The following is a 6,371-nucleotide window of genomic DNA, read 5'->3' as shown; positions in this document are numbered from 1 at the left end:
TTGAGAGGCCTTCCTGCTATAGACAGTGTTTCCTGTCAGCGAAAATATGAATCCTATTTAATAATGTGACTATGTAAATGCTGAATAATTTTAAATAATCATGTTTTTTTAGAGGAGCTGAATATATTTAATGTATTTGAAAATATGGGATTCAGAAGACTCAGTTCTACCTTCTTATCTGGTACAAAAAGTTCATGAAGTCCACACTTAAAGTGAAACAAAGGATGCTGAATTTTTAATCATCTAGATACACCTATGCTGCTCAGGCATTTAAGGTCTGTCTGTACTTGCAATCTAACTGTGAGATTCCAAATACAACTGTGTCAAAAGCATTTTGGCAAAAGCATTTTCCTTCAAAACTGAACATTTTTGAAACAATTACTTTCTGTGCATATTTGGATGTTTCTTAAAGAAATATTAAAAACAAACCTGAAAAGGGTTCAGAGTTTGGTTTTCTGATACCTTTTTCAACAGGAACCTAAATATTTTTTATCTGTTGTATTAGAAATAGAAATTTATTTCATTTACAGAGTTAAGTTTTAAACTAAATGTCTAAAAAGAACTTTGTTTTTGTTGTCAAACATCAGTATAGCCATCTGTTTGAATTTTCTACCCATAACTTGTACCTGAGCTGCTGCATTAAAAGCCCAGTACCTTGGTCATTCACCATTTTACTGAATGCTCTATCACCAAACATATCACATTTAAAAAGACATCATCTTCCCAGTGTTCTAATTCAGTTTAATGACTCTGGAGATAAGGTCTTTCTATCTTTTACAAGAGATAAACAGACACTATCTGTTGTTGCCCTTATTTAATGCTCTTTCTGACCCCAGTAAAATGGGACTTGCAAGCTACTGGAAGATCTGACCGGAAGCATATTCATGGGTAACTATTCAAGTCAGCCTCTACAGTGAACTTGAGAAATCATGCCACCAACAGTGGAACAGTGCAACAGTAGTAGGTTGTAGTTTATTTTCCACTGACCCAGCACAGAAGATACAGGACAGCTATTTATATAGCACATATTGGACAATGCAAAATCTCAGATGTTACATTGCACATTCTCAAATAACTTCATGCTTACCATCCTTTCCCAGCTTGATCCAGTCTATTAGTTTCTATCCCTCTCAAAGCATATTAGAATCTTCAAAGGTAACCACAACTTCCTGGCATTTGCAATCTTTAAAATAAATAATACCGATCCATGTTATAGACTCTGTGTGTGCCCTTACGTCTTGACCACCTTTGGAAAGGGTGACAAATATGTTTGTATCTGCGGTTAAGTGCGAGGAAGCACATTTCATATTCCATATGGGATCCTATGATGCATACAGTTGAAGGGAGATACATCTGGCTGCAACTACTGATATTCAGATACCCTAAGTGCGATGGTTTTGTTCTTTAACTCTACTTAAAAGTGCCTAATAGAAACAAACAGGAAGCAGTTAGAAAAAAACAAGAAGATATCTTTGCTTTCAAGTACAGTAAGATGCATATAATTTGCTGTTTAAGTACATAGAACTCCATACTTGAAATTATCACTGGTCATCCTTTCTGTGGAAAGTCCTCTTTCACATTACATATATGCTAAGAACTGCATTATCTTCTTTACAAGAAACCGGTGACTTTTTGGAACAATGAGAGAATAAGAGAACATAACAAGAAGGCTGTCTCTCCTGACCACCTATCACACAAGAAGTGTGAGATGGCTGTCATTAACAGTTTTAGATCAGATTCTGGTCTAAAGCATACTATTTCTGCAGTCCCCCAGGGATAAAATGTGTCATGGCACCTTTCTTTGCTAGCACCAAGGTAATCAGGTCGATTATGGTCACTATTATGCTAATTTAGCCAGCTGGGGGGGTGGGTGAAATAGTAAGAAAATCACAGCAGTTACTCAAATTTGGAATCTTTCTGCTAGAATGCATAAGATTCATGTTAAAAAGTCACAGAAAGTTGGAAGTCCCTCTCTACTAATGTGATTTTATTTAATTGGCAATGCTCTCATCTGTAATTGGGATAGTGTCAAAATGCAAGATCGCTTTCAATAGCAAGCAGGCATAATGTGAACATAGTGTAATAAACTCACTGCAATTTATGTCCACTTTTCAAAGCAAAATTGTGTATGACCATATTTTCTACAGAATTAAGTGAAATATGAGGGGGAAAAGCTTTTCAAAGTGTGTACATTAATGAGTAAGTGGGAGCACACTTTTCCCCTGCTTTTCATGTCATGAGTAGTTGTAATAACAATGGTAATAGTCACATTAATTTGTGTATTATAACACAAGCAATATCTAATTCAACCTTTAAGTGGCTTGTTGAAATTACATGTTTTACTTAATTGCCCTCAGAAAATAGTATTTAAACTCTAGAGTTAAATTAAAACCACCTTATACCACTGGTCACCCCTCTAACAAATAAATTTCAGGCTTGACATAATAAGTTACACTGTAGAGAGCAAAAAAGCCCTATAGCCTGTGGGACTGCCCAGGTTGTACTTTGAAACTGGAAAGACTTATCTCTGGTTCCTAATGGTATTATGTAAATACAAAGAAATATGCAGTATGCAAGGTCACATCACAGACTATAGAAGAAAAGGGCATTAAATCACAGCATTAAATTAAATCAAGGCCAGTATAACAAAGAAGCTGCTGAAACCTATAAACATATCCTTATTATACTACATAAAACAGATGCTACTTTTACTTTTAAAAAGCAGTAAGATTATCTGAAGAGAATATTACAAGGGAAAAATATTACAGCAAACATTGGACTTTGTGAGATGATTAGAAGTATAAATGATTTTTCTTCTGTGACTTATTCTTTAATAATAATTTTATGTCTGTGGTTTGTACCGACTGCAAATTTGACCACAGTCCACAAATGTTGTTGGTTTTCAAAGTGGCCATCCTTGAGATTTTCTTTATAATATTAATTAAATTCTATTGCATAAAATCACCATAAAACTTGATGTGACAGAAGCACATGATGTTAAAATTTCGGTATAGTTATGTAGTTCTTGAACTTACAGTGCTTCCGTAAAAAATTAAAATTTTAATTGTCCCAAGCTGAGGAAATGGTTGTCCTAACTCATGAATTTTAATGATCTATTTTTTTTTTTTCTAACACTGTTCATTACTATGCATAACAAGATTATTCAGAAAACCCAACTCTGTTTACTATAAGGAGGACATTTATTGTATGTTCTTTAATATCCTTCATTTCTGTTTAGTACAGTGGTACAAAACAATCACCTGCCTACTGCTGACTACAGTCTAGGCCATTTCCAAATTAGCAGCATTACAGGCACAGCTATTGTGTCCATCTCATTACAAGATCATGGCTATTAGAGCCTTAGAAAAAAGAATAAGAGAACCATGTGTGAGCTCCTTCTTGCCCAGAAAAAAATAGATTATTTAAAAGTTATTCAAGTGTTGTACTAAAATTACTGGTTTATAATATGGAATTTTAAAAAATCTGGTGCCTTCATAAAATTTCAGGAACCATTAATACTATTATATTAGAGATAATGTACCATGCCCCCTCTGCACTCTTACTGGTGCCTATCATGGTAAAAGAGTTTAAAAACCTACTGCAAAGTACAAAGACCCTGAATGTAGAGAACAGCTTCTAGAGTAAGAGTTCATTAAATAACACACTATGAGAGTAAGAGTTCATTAAATAACACACCACGTTGGTACATGTTTTCCTGCACATCATTATTTGAGAATAAACCCACCACATTCTTCAGTTTATTTTGTGTTCAACCAGTAAGGATAGGTTCTATCAAATAATTCAAAGTCTGCAGATTATTCATGAAATTGCTACAGAGAATATTTGCATATGATGCTATATTAATTGCATTATACTATCAGTTTAATTAACTAAGACTGTGTCAATTATCACTTTCACAAATCAACTAGACATGTCATAATTGTTTTCAGTGAATATAAACTCCAAAGTCCATGGAAGTCACCTAGTATCTTTTCAGATTTTCATGAAACTTTGAAGCAGTTCTCAGCAATAGTATTTAATGATATAGTTTAATTTACCAGATGTTTTCATTATAGTGAAGTCCAAGTGCTTGAAAGTCCTTGAGAAAGAAATGCCTAAGTTGTAAAAGAAGAAATAAGAAAGTTCACTGTTGAGTTTAAAAATGAGCATAGAGTGAAGAAATGATTCTCACAGTTATTAGAGGTACACATAGTAAAAACAAAAAGTTGAGCTTTCCCTTTTCCTTAATTCAATCATGCAATAATTTCAATAATAAATATATTTGAAACTTTCATTATCTTTTTTCAGTTCATTGTTGGATAACATGCAGTAACTGATGAACATGCTCTTAATGGCAAGATGAGTGGAATTATATTGTAAATTTTCCACCTAAAAGCTCTGACAGTTAATTACAAAAGTTACTATTGACTTAATGGAACAGGTCTCAGTGAGGAACACTTGAGCTTGAATGTCAAAAGTGCAGACTGGTGACACATAACAAGGTTTTTTAAGTAGGCCAGATAACCAGAAAACACATACTCCACAAACACTGTTCGTGCTGGGACAACCACTCAACCCTCATTCAGGGTGAGCTTAGAAGTGACATAAAGTGTTTTACAGAGTGAGTAGGAGTTATCAGAGTGAAGGGTTGTTCCACCACTTAATGGTGACTGCCTTGTGAAGGAAACTGCTGACAACACCTCATGTATTTTTACTTTCTGGAAGACTTCACGAGTAGCTCACTCTCTCTCTAAATCATGTTATCTTTGCACATCTATTTGAAGAAGGTATATCCCTGAAAAGGGGATGTCCACAGAATGGCAGTGTACTGTGTCTGGCTGAGCCGGAACTGGTTTTCCCCTATAGCCGCCCCCATGGTGCTGTGGTTTATGCTGGGAGCTGGCAGGGTGTTGGTAGCACCCTGGCGTTGTGGCTGCTGCTGGGCAGTGCTTACACAGCACCAAGGATCTTTCTGACATTTTCTAACCTCAGTGGGACGGGGTGGGCAAGATCTTGGGAGGGGACACAGCCAGGACAGCTGACCCGAACTGACCAAAGGGATATTCCAGACCATATGACGTCTGCTCAGGATAAAGCTGGGAGAAAGGAGGAAGGGGGTGGGGTCACCCTTGGTCCTCCAAGGAACCACTACAAATGTTGGAGCCCTGCTGCCTGAGAAGGCCCCACAGCGCCTCTTCATGGGAACTAGAGAATATTTTTTTTTTCTTCCATGCACGGACCTTTGCTTCACTTTGCTTACATTAAAACTGCTTTTGTTTTACCCACAACGGTTGATCTATCTTATTTTCTTTCCCCCTTTTTCTTTGCCCTGTTGAGAAAACAAGGGGAAAAGGGGGAAGTGATAGAGCGACTTGGTGGGTACCTGGCATTTAGCCAAGGTCAAACCACCACAGGCAGCAAATCCAGAAAAGCAAGACTTCATCATAACCACCTCTGTAGTGTTCTTTAATCAGCTAAGTTCATATATTTCTCTACCCTGTATGCTAGCTTCTGTTGACATATTTCTTAGCTATAAAAGTCTCCTCATGGGTAGTACAAAACATGACAGGGTAGTACAAAACATACAGGATGTGGCTTCCACTGGGTGACCAAGTAACCAACCAGACAAGAACTTGCAAAGCTGAGCACTGTGGCTCTTCAGGTCATATTTGAATCTAGCCACAAAAGAAGCACTAAGGTTATGATAATGGTATATTCTGGTATATTCTTATACTGGTGGTATGTGAACATCTGTACTGCAAGGATTTTCTGATCTCTTTGCAAAGTAAACCTTTGCTCCTTGTCATAAGACCTAGAATTTTTATGACACAACTAGTCAGATAAGAAAAAAAATTTGGATCATCAATTCCATGTCCATCAACCTTCCCTTACCTGTTATCACAAATCACTGATAAACCAGTGTTTAAGAAAAGCACATCTTTACATACCCACTTTATTAATAATTAATTATGGAGTCTCCATACCTACTTATGGTATGGCACTTAGCAAAACAACATTTTTCAAAAAGTCTGTGAGCAGACTGTTGTAAGAAACCTTTAAAAAAATCATATTTCACAATACTGTAAACCAAAACCTAATCAGTTCAAACCCCTTTGATTCTTGCCAGTTTCATGTCCATTGTGCCTCTACTTTGTTACTGAACACACTGTCTGTGAATTAATAACATAGATATTAAGCACACCTAATTGCCTTTAGGTTTGGGGAATTTTTATGTTTTTGTGTCTGATGGAAACAAAAATCTTGTGTTTAAAAAAGACAGACTTTGGAAAAAGGGATAATTTTTTATAGGAACTGAAATTAACTATGCATTTCATGGATTAATTAATGGTTCCCCCCCCCCCCCCCCCCCC

This window comes from Athene cunicularia, assembly GCF_003259725.1.
Source record: "Athene cunicularia isolate RWA chromosome Z unlocalized genomic scaffold, athCun1 chrZ_part1, whole genome shotgun sequence".
Taxonomy (NCBI): Eukaryota; Metazoa; Chordata; class Aves; order Strigiformes; family Strigidae; genus Athene; species Athene cunicularia.
Note: the sequence above shows the minus strand (reverse complement) of the source record.